We start from the raw sequence: 14,015 nt of genomic DNA, 5'->3' as shown, positions 1-14,015 counted from the left end.
AAACAGAGCCTAGGACCTGGGTTTAGCATGCCTCTGATTACTGACTCCATTGCTATTGTATCATTCCTCCAGTTCTGATAAATTTATTCTTAGGCTCACGCAACGTGTTTGTTAGTCCTTCCCCGATCCCTTTAATATATCTAATTTGAAGGAAAAATGAAATGTGTCCTTTCCATCTGCTCTTCGTAACCTGCAAAAACTCAATGTCCTATGTTCTTCTGTGTTAGATTAAAAACAAACAAACAAAAAACCCTAAAATAACAAAACCCAAACTTATTGTTTTTGAAATGCAAAAATACCTTATTTGATTTTTAGTGCATTATTTTTCCCCTAGAATCCTGGCTGATTAAAATAAGGGTAACAGTTTGGCAGAAAACTCACTTAGTGCCTGTAAATATTGCCTTCTCATACATCAGCATTATTTAGCATAGTACCTGACACATATGGAGTACTGAACAAATTTTAGTTATTATTATTTCTTTTGTCCCCATAGCTCTAAAAGAAAGCACCTAGGATCCAAGGACCAAGTCTTCTTCAAAGCATTGCTGGTTATCAGAAAAAAAAGATTTAAAACGATTATTAATATCCATAAAATTATTGAAAGTGTTTTTTTATAATAGAACAAAATGCTGACCCGTTTTGATAAGAATATATATATATATATAAAATATCTGGTGGTGGTAGTGAGAAAGTGGGGAAATTTTAAAAATAAAATAAATAATACATGTGTAGTTTATCTTAGAAAGTATTTGCAATTATTAAACAAGCTTTAAGGATGGATTCTATTAGAAACAACTTTCCTATTATGGATCTATAGTCATATGCACTGTGGTTCTTGGTACACCAACAAAGGAACATTGAAGACACAGATTCAAATTAAAGTAAATCACTGTTCCTGTAAATTAAGAAACATGGGTTAAGAATGTACCTGTATTTCTCTCAGTAGCTGAAGAATTCGTAACATTCAATCATACTACTACTTTATATTTAATATTTTTTAAATTAAAATTTATTGTAAACAGCATTATTTTCTTAGTATCTAATTTATTTTCTGTTTTTATAAAGCAATAAGGTTTTCCTCTAGTAAAATTTATGAATCAGTAGAAATATGAATAGAGAATAGACTATTTTGTCATGGTTATTCAACAATTTACCTTTGTAAAGGTGGCCAATAACAAACAAAAAATAGGCAGTGACAAACAGAAAATTGTAAAATATTATATTTAGTAAAAAGTACAAATATCCACAGGTATTCTTCATCACCAAATACTGCCATGACTTATAATAATAACAACTGTAAGTACTTATTCATGCTTGTTTTTGGCAATCCATATAACCTATAACTGCATATGTTGGAAATAGTTACCCAGTAGTAAGCAGATAACTCTTAATATATTTATGGATTGCAATGAATCCATGTTTCATATGGATGAAGGTGTTGATTCTTATTCTACAGGAATTAACACAAATTATCATTTTTGGTTTTGCAAAGGGAGTGGACAGGAAAAGAGTTCATGGATATCCGTGTATAATTGACATAAGTTATAACAGCTATTGTTACCTGACTCCTGATGATTCAACAATAAACATGGATTAGTTTTTAGGGATGTTTAGGGTTTTTGTTTGTTTGCTTGTTTTTAGCTTTTTCTAGCTTTTGCCAATTAGGGACCCAGTCTGCTAATGTGAAAAAGCCTGGCAAATTTAGAGAACTGCCCCACTGAAACTGACTATGGTGATCATCAAGAAATGAATATTAAACCCCAAGCAGATACTACAGAATTCATCTTTGTAGTTTGTAGGCTTTAGTGGATAATTAATGGTTTCTGATTATGATTCAAGGTTAATTGATTCAATATCACAGACCTCTAGAGTCACTTAAGATTTCATGAACAAATACACAAATTGGAGAGAGTGTAGTATTTTGATAAGACGTTCTCCAGATTTTTTATAAGATGTTAAGAGTATCCAAAAATAAAAAAGCAGCAATAACAATCTTATTAAGAGTCAGATCCTGTTAAGACCACTATGATCTATTCATTGGCTTTCATATCTCCATAACAGTTTAAATTACAAACAAAACCAGAAAACAACTGTTAGCTACCGTCACAGTTATTTAATTACCATTGGCATTGATGACTTAGATTAATTTATTTTCAATAGGTAGATCTTTAACATTCTTCATCATAGTGGGATTTTGCAGAATTTTATCCCTACTCAGATAATTTTGTTTTTCTAATTTCCTACCATTGAGAAAGATGAGAATAAGAAGAATACAAATTCTATGTATTTGTATGTTCAACTTGATCAAGCACTGATTTGGGGGAATATTTTATTTTAGTTTAAGACTTTTTAAACCTCATTTGGCAGATATGCACATTGATTGAATAGATCCATCTGTTGTCCCAGCAATTAGTTGGCTTGTATCTAGATAAATCAGGCACGTATCCAGTGTGAGGGGAATCTTCTGTGGGAGGCCTTGATTATGAAATTAAGATGTGGCTTCCAAGAGAAATGCCAACTGAATGTAAGCCATGAGTCTGTGCATTCATTCAGGGCATTTTGGGAATTTTTTGAGACACACACCATTTACTCAAGATATTAATTGAAAAAATTTCATTTGTCAGATTAAAATTGGCTTCAGATTTGCTTTGAGCAATGTCATGGTGTATTAAAACAACCATATCACAACTGATAAAAGTAGGCATCATTTGATAGATTCACTTAAGACTTCTAAAACTTGACATATTAATATTTGCATAGTTATACAAATATTTCAGCAGAATATTTTCAGACAGCTAAGGTATAAAAATATTTTTTTTTCAAAATATTAAGTTTAGAATTGAAAACTAATGTAGTTCATGTGGTCACCATGTATCTACCATTTTATAAAAACCAATGGGAAAAAATTACTTTCTTACCAAAATATCTCCCCTGTTAATTAATTAGGGTGTTGGCCTGTTTTTATTTTCAATGCTTAAGATACAGAAACAGATGTAACATAAATATAAACTCTTATTAGAAAATATACTAAACTTACATACATTTGGTATTCCTCAATAAAACCATCCATTCATGCATATACTAAATATATATTGAAATCCAATTTTGTGCTGACATTCTAAATTCTGGTGATAAAGTAGTAAAGGAAACATTAAAATTTTAAGTAAAAGATGATGCCCTTCTTGAATGTCGATTCTATAATGGATTAAGAGATAGTAAATATAATTAATAAATTAAATAATATCTTATATACAAGGAAACCAGTATATATTATGTAATTTATTAATTATATTTGTATTTTAATATAATAGTCACTTTATTATATATAAGTGAACTAGCATATAATAAAATATTTAATTTATTAATTCTGTTTAATTGCTCTGAAGAAAAATAAAGTAGAGAATAAAAATAGAGGTAGAGACTGCGTGTTTCAATTTTAACTAGAATTGACAGAATTTAACTGAGAGAGTGATATTTGAGTAAATACTGGAAATACATGAAAGCATGACCCAGCAGATTTAGATAGTTCAGAGTACCAGAATGAGAAATTAACAAATTAGCAAGTCACAAAGCAAGAATGTGTTTGCTGATATTTGGGTGTAGCCAGGAGCCAGTCTTCTGTGGCAGTGTTTAGGGAGAGAGCAAATGGAGATGCGGAAAGGGGTAATGGCCTTTGTAATTACTTTGATTCCTATGCAATGTGGGATACAGATGATTGGAAGATTTTAAGAAGAAAAAGCTGTAAGTTGGATTTCGAAATTTTAAGTGTGATTGCTTCTGAAAGAATTACATACTGAAGGACAATGGTGGAAACAGTAGTAGTAGAAGTGGCAAGAAATTATTAGAATCCAGATTTTTCAGTAGGTAGTGCCTAAAGAATTTGAAGATGGGATATATTCCAAAGAAAGAAAGGACTAAACAATTATTTTGGGTTTTTGGCTTCAGCTACTAAATGGATACAAGTCAACTTAACTGAATGGAATGGAATTTAATTTGTTTAAAATTAATTTTCATTTCAGCCTTTTAATTATTTTAATAGCAGAAGCGTAGGCCGTTGGCACCTATCTTCTAAAAAACATATAACCCTCAGTTACATATATTAGACTTTTGTAACCCAATTCCATGGATATATCCTACACTAGCAACTATGTTACATTCAGTCTTGTTACCAAGCTTCTCACTATTTAAACTCTACTTCTCTTTCTCTGGCTTATTTATTCGAATATACCTCTGAACAAATTCGGCAACCTCATTAAGACTTTAACCTATAGACATACACACTGCTTTCACTTCTGTTGTTGCGCATCTGAGATTACATGATTACAATTTAAACACTTCTTTATAATCACCTTTAGTATCGTTGTCCTTGTCTCTGTCATCGCATTTTACTTATCTAACAAAATGATAATAATGTTTAAACTAAAATATCAACTTTATCCCTTCTGTATCTAATCAATTGTAGGTTTCTTGAAAAAAAAAAAGTCACAACGTAAGATTTTGAATTTATTTTAAATTTTGATCAAGTAGATTCAGTGTGACTGCTTAGTTATAATGATTACATCAAATGTTTGTTTTCCTTCTATCCAGGGAGAATAAGATTAGACACATTTATATATCTATGTAATCTCTTACCCTCTGGAATTACTGACTTGTTGTACTCCTATTCCTTTAGATAACCTTTCTCCCTAAATGACTCATTTATTTCCATGGTTTTAAATACATTTACCTGAAGGTAATTTCCAAATATTTTTCTCTAATCTAGATCTCTCACTGAACTTTTAATAAATTCAGCCAATTGCCTAATTGGCCCCATTAATGTTTCATATGCAGGTCAAACTGAATTCCAAAATAGAATCCACTTTCCAGCACAACATGAAATCTGTCTTCCTTCCTGAAAGCATTATTTATTCAGTTAATCAAACTGGATATTTAGAATCATCATTGATTTATCTATTTTCCTCATCACCCGCTGTCTGGCTTATGTCAATATAAATCTCTATCTCACTCTTTCTCACTCTCAGCATATACATGGCAAGGTTTTTGATACACACATGTATATGTGTCTCTTTGCTTTTGTGCACAAATAGACTTACACAAAGTTTTGCTATAGTCTTTAATCTAGCTTTTAACTACGAATATGTTTGTATTGGTGCATGTGGTTACTTTGGAATATCAGTCAAAGGGGCAGTGATGTGGAAAAACTTTCTGTCTTCATTCCTAAATGTATTTAATTTTGAATTCTGGATTTAAGAAGGAAAAAACAGTAAAATGAAAAATAAGGAGGCTTCATATAATGTAGATATTTATTTCTCAGTAACATTTTATCAAATCTATTTTTAACTTATTTTAGAATTTTGTGTAAAGCACAAGAATGATTAAAGATTTTCCGTACCTTAGTGGTTTATCATATGTGCTTAATTTATTTCTATTAAAGTAAATCATACAGTGTTATTTAGCCACTTTCTTCTGGAGTGGGATGAGTTTATTGATTTATTTGATTAGATACGACTAGGCCACAACATACATATATATATACACACACACACATATGAAATAAATCAATGTATATATATATTACATATATATGTATGTATGTATGTATGTATGCATGTTGTGGCCTAGACATATCTAATCAAATATGTATGTACATGTGTATATATGTACATACATATGTATGTATATACGTATATATACATATACACATACACATATTATACACACCATGTATGTATGTATACATACATGGTTTATATGTACTATATGGATATATGTACTATATGGATATATGTATGTATATGTACACCAGTGGCCTTACCCTCACATTGTCATATTGGCAACATTATTGATGAGAAATAAAATAATCATAATGAAACATAAAATCAAAGAGGAGTCTCACATTAACAGATGAACATAGTGTATCATGAACTGAAGAATTCAATGAATGTAATTCTGCATGCTTAAATAATTAAGAAACAAAGAAGAAACAGAATATATTTGGAGTAATATTGTAACCTGAGCTATTGTAAAATCAAAAGATCTTAAGAAAGAATAATCCACCTGTTATCATCTTATGAAACACATGCCTAATTTTCCTTTATAAAAACACAATGCTATTTTCATTATAAATTTTCCAAATGCCAACCAGATTAACTACAATTAAGGAGGTATGAAATTCATTAATATCAAAGCTGATGTTCAGCAAATGTCACCTTCAGAGAATTCATTAGAGGATAGAAAAATGAAAAGTATATACACACATACGGCCTGGGAACAAATAGCTTACATGGATTATTTTCCCAAGATACTAGATGACATGTCTACACACAAAAACAACTCCTGAAATATGTCTTTTTAATAAAGCAATTAGACTAACCACAGTCATATGGAAATAAAATCTATTATTTTTGTTATATATAAATACATTCAATGATGAAAATTAATTTTCGAAAACTATTCCTGAATATAATAGCTAACAATACATTTTTTCAGGCTATGTTTCCATAATGATGTAACCTATATTTCTGAGATAATTAAAAGGAAATATGCTAAAAAAGAATACCTGAGATAATAGTTTATTCTTTATATAAATTTCATTATTTAAATGTCAGGCTAAATTAAGTGATTTTCTTCTGCACATACAGTTTGTGTTGCTCCTGGAAAGAATGAAGCTTTTAACATAAACTTTAGAATCCAAATTTTAATTCCAAATTTAAATTCTGTGTCTTTGTTTTAACTTTTCAAAATAATAGTGAATTCATTCAACAAATATATACAGCCTTAGTTTTTAAACACACACACATACGCATACACACACACACACATGCACACCTTGAAGAAAATGCCTCAAAATGTTTATAATACATATGTTTAAACTGAGGAGTAATGGGTAATTTTCTTTCTATTATATGATTATTTGTATATATTTACTATAATAATCACGCATGGTTTCATAGTAAGAAAAATACTGTAGTTGACATTTCATTTTCATTACTCTTTTTCAGGGAAAAAATACATTGAATTGATGGTACTTATCAAAACCCTTATTGATTAAATCAATGATTCACAAGCTTTTTAAATCATGATACACTTAAAGTATAATGTTTTAGGAAAACATTAGGTTAAACTAGACTTCTGGAGTCTAAAAGCAGTCGGCCTAGCAGGCCAGCATGTCAAACGCTGAGGCTGTCAGTACCTGGGCACACTGGTAACTCATAACTTGTATACCAATTTGCCACACCTTGGAGAGAACCTCCATTAAGACTTACTATTTTACAAATATTTCAATTATTCTTCAGAGCATTGCAAATCAATTATGTATTGCACAGTTTCTATTACTAGTTTCCTTTCTGTTTGGTGATTAGGATTCCAGAATCAACTAAAAAATGATAACATAATGAGATATATTTATATCCTAGTGTCCTTTACAGAGGTTGAGTATATTTTCTTAGTTTTCTCTTATTTACCTATGCTTTTAATTTAAATATACTTTTCAATATATTAAACAATGTTTAACACTGATGATAATTCTAAAATAAATTTTATGTTTTTGGCACCTGTGATGGTTTCAATCTATTTCAAAATATTACTTTCTAATGAATTGATTTATTTATAGTGTGCTTTTTATACAAACATTTATAAAATTCAGAACCTGTCCCATTAATATAGTATTCTAAGTTATTGTTGTATATTAAGTGGTTAAAAATAAATATTTAAAATTGCTATCATCAATAACATTAACTTACACTAAATAAGTAGGCAATAAATGTATGTGTCCTTAGGCAGTGCATAATTCAAATCACATTAAATTAGTCTACTTAATAAAAGAAGTAAATCATATTAGACTAAACTAGGACTAAAATAGTGAATCAGTTTTCTCCATTATAAGAATGCTGCTCTGTAAGTTATGTTTCAAATAACCCTTTCCTTTTACCAACCTATTTTTTTTTTAATTTACTTATTTAACTTTAGGTGCCTGCTGTATCTGGCATTTCTCCCCAAGTTATACCAACCTATTTTTAAATTATCACCAATCTCCCAGTCTCAAGGGTTCCTCAACCTCCTCCCCACCCCCAGTAGCTGGGACCAACAGGCATGAGCCAACAGGCTCAGCTGTTTCTTTTGGGCTTGTTATGCAGAGATGGGAAGTCACTACATTGACCAGAATTTATTTTCCTCTATTCTGAAAAAAATATTATTAAACAAAACTTTCTAGCTTTATTCTCTCCCTCCCCACCCAATTCATTCTTTAATCCTTGAAATTCTTTCTACCACTTGGAAGAAGCTGTGCTGTCAAGGATATCAGTAACTATCTAGTATCTAAACTTTTAGCATATTTTCACTTCCTTTTCTCTTCGATTTTAAAATCATATAACCCAGCTGCCTTCCTGTTGATTCTTGGAAGCCTATTTCCTTGTCTTCCATTAAAACACTTACCCACCCCCCCCCTTTTTTTTTTACTTTGTTTTTTACTGGTTTATCTTTCTGTTCATGTATTTGGAGTTTTAGTGTTCCCTATGTCAGACTATCAATACTATGGTTCCAAACTGTAGACCAATATTTTCAAATTCTTGAATTTCAATTTATTTCCAAAACGGTGAGTCCGAAACTAAGTTAATTGCTGTCCAATAACATCCCAACTATCCAGTTAGCCAAATTAGGCACCTATAAGTTGTCTCTGATTCATTTCTCTCCATTATCCCTCATATTTCCTAAGCTACTAAGCTCTCCATATTCTACTTCCAAAATAAATATTACATCCATTCTTTATTTTTTATTCTACCCAGCACCAGTACCATTATGCCAATGAAGACACTTATCATCTGTTTCAGGAATATCATGAGTCTCCTGAATTCTATTTCAATAAACCCTCATAGTTACAATATTTTCATCCGAACTGTTACTAAAGTAAATTCTAAAATGCAATTCTGATAAGATTAATTAATTCTGCCTAAGACGAAGTCATGACTTCTTATTGCCTAATAGCAAAAGTTTAATTTTTGTGTAATAGCTTAAAACTTTCTACCCAATATTCTGTCAGTTTATTATTTGAAACACATCATTATTCTCTTTCACTTCATAGAGGAGATTTTCTTTGTGTTGGTTACTTATTTCACTTTGGGCACCTCAAAGAGGTCAAAAATTTCTTTCTTGTATCTGCAAATATTTATGATCAACAGTTTGTTAATCAAGTGTTGCTACCTACAGTCCAAATCTTGAAGAAATTAAGCAAAGTAACAGGAAAGTTAAGAAATGGTGGCAATAACAACAGAAGTCTAGCTGCAATGGGGAACTAAATACCAAGTTACAGTAGTGCACCAGGTAATACTGTGACTAGCTAATTATTTTGGTGTTCACACTTCCTTATTTTTGGCTTGCTTTATGAATCTGATTCTCTTGACTTCCCATTGGTTCTGCAAGATATCAGATTAATCAATATCTGTTTCCATTATTTTCAGCTAAGCACTGCAACAGATAAAAACCTTGCCACATATGAGTATAAAGTACATGAACATATGCTGTGAAATATTATACCAAACTATTATAAGGTTATATTTCTGAACATTATTTCCTGGTTTTTTAATCCAAAATATTTCTGCTCATTAGGAAAGAAACATTTATTATGCTTTTATTTTTCCTGTAACACCCTTAAAACCATGAAAGTTTGAGTTAATAATCTACTTTTCCTTATCTCTATTCTATGTTTTACATTTATATGTAACATATATTTTATCATACTTATGGCTCTCATTTTTCCTCTCTTCTAAATTATCAGTAAATAATTACATGTCATTCATGTTTGTATATGTGAAGATTTTTCAAGGTATCTATTTGAATATAGGTATTTGGTTGGATTATATAATAAAACACCTTATACATGCATGTAGCCCAATAAATAACATTAGATGACTAAATGTGTACTTATTAAAAATTTCTAAGCTCAGATCACTTGAAAATCTCTGTAACTAAAAAGTTATTCAATATTGTTTAAGGCAATATCAAGTAGTAATTCTGATAGCAGTCAATGGAAGAGATAAATGTTATACATTCTAGTTATATAAATATTAGTTGAAATAAATACTGGAATGTTTAAATGTAAGCAAATTTCTTTTCCTGTAATACTTGAAATATAAAGTATTATTCATGGGTGTGTTATGTATACACTCAATATAAAATAATGTAAAATTCATTACAGTTATTACATTAGTATCTCTTTGCTTCCTATTCCCCATCAGGTCTTTTGACCAAATTATATTAAGTCTCTCTCTTAATATTGCTAAAGTTAATATGTTAACAAAAAATTTTCAAAACTTCTCTTTACTTCACTTTTCCATTTTAAAACCAACTCTGTATACATTAATGTACATATATACCAATGCATATTTGGAGTTAATATGGGAAACTCACATGAACTAGTTGACTGACATAGTGGTTTCACAAAGTTAACGAATATTCATCTGTCTTACCATATTTTTATTTTTGCCAATTATCCTGAGTCCAAATCTATATATTGCTGTGCCTTCCTAATTGCATACGATGCACACTGGTTTATAAAAACAAAGAATGAAATGCCTTGGAGCTGACACAATGACTTGATGTTTGATTCATGTACTGTCTACAGTTGAACTGATCTAAGATATATTCCTGTATTTTCAGGAAGCCAATTATATTCACTACTAAGAAAAAAGCAATCAATGGGTATTGCTAGTCAAAGATAGAGTGGTATTGATTTTTAATAATTTGAATTAATTAAAATAATTCTCATCAACTCTTTACCACATTGATTTTACTATTTTTATACTAAAAACCAGACATACAAATGAGAAAAGAAAAGCGAAGGGGTTTATACTTAATGTGCTCATAATAAAATATTCATAACCTACTAATGTGTAACATGCTATTGAATTGTAACTTTATAGAGCTTTTTATTTCCAGTAATAATAAAAGCCCAACTATGTTATACCTACTTAATTGAAAAACATATAGCTATTAAAAATCCATTGTAAAAGATAATGTAGCAACCTATAAAGTATATATAACCAATTAACTATGAAAAAAATCAGGACTCAGAATTATAACAATACATTTTAAACATATAGACACATATGCTAAATAACACCAGATAATTGATGTAGTTTGAATATTTGTGGCTGCCCAAATCTCATGTTGAAGTGTAATCTCCAGTGTTGGGCTGGGGCCTTGTGGGAGGTGATTGGGTCATGTTGGTAGATCCTTAATGTTTGGGTCCTGTCCTTGCTATAGTGAGTGAGTTTCCTCAAGGTTGGATTGTTGTAAACTGTGGCACCTCCTTCCCCACTCTCTCTCTTGTTCCTGCTTTCACCCTGTAATGTATGTTATCCCATTTCAACTTCTACTATGAGTGAAAACTCTCTGAGGCCTTCCCAGATGCCAAGCAGAGGCCAGTGCCATGCTTGTACAGCTTACAGAAGAGTGAACTAATTAAACCTCTTTTCTTTATAGATTGCCTAGCCTCCAGTATTTCTCTATAGCAATGCAAGAATGACTTAATACAAAAATAAAACAGTATGTTACCAAAGCTTGCTTATTAAGATGATGTGGTAACAAGTGAAGTTGTATATTTAAATATCTTTTTCATTTTTTTCCATTTGCTTTGCTTTAATTACCTATTTTATCAGAGGACAATTTTCTTTTTTCTTACATTGTTTTATTAGAAATTGAAGCTAAATGGCCGAGCAATCCCATTACTAGGTATATACCCAAATAACTATAAATTGTTCTACTATAAAGACACATGTAGACGTATGTTCATTGCGGCCCTGTGTACAATATAGCAAAGACCTGGAACAAACCCTAATGCCCATCAATGATAGACTGGACAAGTAAATGTGGTACATATACACCATGGAATGCTACACAGTCATAAAAAACAATGAGTTCGAGGGAGAAGGATCCAAGATGGTCGAGCAGGAGCAGCTAAGAATTGCAGCTCTCAGCGAAAGTGCAGAGAGTGAGTGGATGCTGCATTTTCAGGCAGATTTTTATTGCTCGCAGACCAGGAGATTCCCAGGTGGAGGAGCCCCACAGGTTGCCAGCATGGCTGGTTTGGCCGGCGGGGCTGCTTTACTGGCGTCCCAAGGTGGCAGTTATCCATACAAAATACATGGTTCTGGGTGCCATTTTAGCTGGCGATTGGAGCTCCAGGAAGGCAGAGTCACCCATCATCTGATTAAAAAGGGGACTGAAACAGGGAGCCAGGCCAAGAGATTCCCAAGCAAAAAAACACCACGAATCTCAGCACTGCTGTTTCAGCCGGTGCAGTGGGTCACCACACGGGAAATCACACAGATCCCAGTGCCTTTTCAACAGGTGACTGGAACACCTGGGAGAGAGTCTATCATTCAACTAACAAAAAACGGCTCTGAGGCAGGGAGCCAGGTGATCAGGCTCGGCTGGTCCCATCCCCACAAAAAAACAGCAATTTGAAAAACCCTGGGTTGAGAGTTTCACAGCAAGCATAGCTGAACCCGGGAAGGTCCAGCTCTGTGGGGGAGGGGTGTCCGCCATTACCAAAGCGCTCCACCAATACGGAGGTAGTCCACCATTGCTGAGGCAGGTCGCTGTTGCCAAGGCAACCCACCACTACAGAGAGAGTCCACCATTACAGAGGTGGGCCGGCTTTGCCAAGGCAGTTCTAACTACACCCGTATAAAAAGGACTGGAGGGAAGTTCAACACAGCAGCTAGGCAGAGCCCACAGCAGCTCAGCAAAGCCTCTGCAGGCAGACAGTGACTAGGCTGCCTCCTCACTGGGCAGGGCAGCCCTGATAAAAAGGCAGCAGCAGAACAGACACTCATAAATAAAGCTCTAACTCCCCGGAACAGAGCACCTGGGGAAAAAAATAAAGGGGTTTATGAGTTCTGCTGTAGCAGACTTAAACGTACCTTCCCAGCAGCTCTAAATGAGCAACAGAGATCACAGCTCAGCACTTGAGCTCCTATAAAGGACGGACTGTCTCCTCAAGCAGCTCCCTGACCCCCATATATCCAAAGAGTATCCTCATAAAGGAGAGCTCAGACTGACATTTGGTGGGTATCCTTCTGGGACAAATATAGCAGAAGAAGAAACTGGCAGCGACCCTTACTGTTCTGCAGCCACTGCAGGTGATTCTCAAGCAAGCAGGGCCTGCAGTGGACCTCAGTAGTCCTACAGCAGAGGGGCCAGACTGTTAGAAGGAAAACTAAGAAACAGAAGGAAATAACTTCATCATCAACAAACTTGACGTCCACTCAGAGACTCAACCTGAAAGTCAACAACTTCAAAGACAACAGGTGGATAAATCCACAAGGATGGGAAGAAACTAGTGCAAAAAAGGATGAAAGCACCCAAAACCAGAATGCCTCTCCTCCTACAAGGAATCACAACTCCTCACCAGCAAGGGAACAGGCTGGATGGAGAATGAGTGTGATAAACTGACAGAATCAGGCTTCAGAAGGTGGGTAATAAAAAACTTATGTGAGCTAAAAGAACATATTTTAACCCAATTCAAAGAAACTAAGAACCTTGAAAAAAGGTTTGATGAAATGCTAACAAGAATGGACAACTTAGAGAGGAATATAAGTGAATTGATGGAGCTGAAAAACACAGCACGAGAACTTCACGAAGCATGCACAAATTTCAACAGCTGAATTGACCAAGCAGAAGAAAGGATATCAGAGGTTGAATATCAACTCAATGAAATAATATGAGAAGGCAAGATGAGAGAAAAAACGGTAAAAAGGAATGATCAAAGTCTCCAAGAAATATGGGATTATGTGAAAAGACCTAATCCACGTTTGATGGGCATACCTGAATGTGATGGAGAGAATAAATCCAAGCTGGAAAATACTCTTCAGGATATTATCCAGGAAAACTTCCCCAACTGAGCAAGACAGGCCAATATTCAAGTCCAGGAAATACAGAAAACCCCACAAAGATATTTCTCAAGAAGAACAACCCCAAGGCATATAATCGTCAGATTAACCAGGGTGAAATAAGGG

This window comes from Cebus imitator, unplaced genomic scaffold (genome assembly GCF_001604975.1).
Source record: "Cebus imitator isolate Cc_AM_T3 unplaced genomic scaffold, Cebus_imitator-1.0 Scaffold133, whole genome shotgun sequence".
Classification (NCBI taxonomy): domain Eukaryota; kingdom Metazoa; phylum Chordata; class Mammalia; order Primates; family Cebidae; genus Cebus; species Cebus imitator.
The sequence above is the reverse complement of the archived record's forward strand: the minus strand, read 5'-3'. Positions refer to the sequence as shown.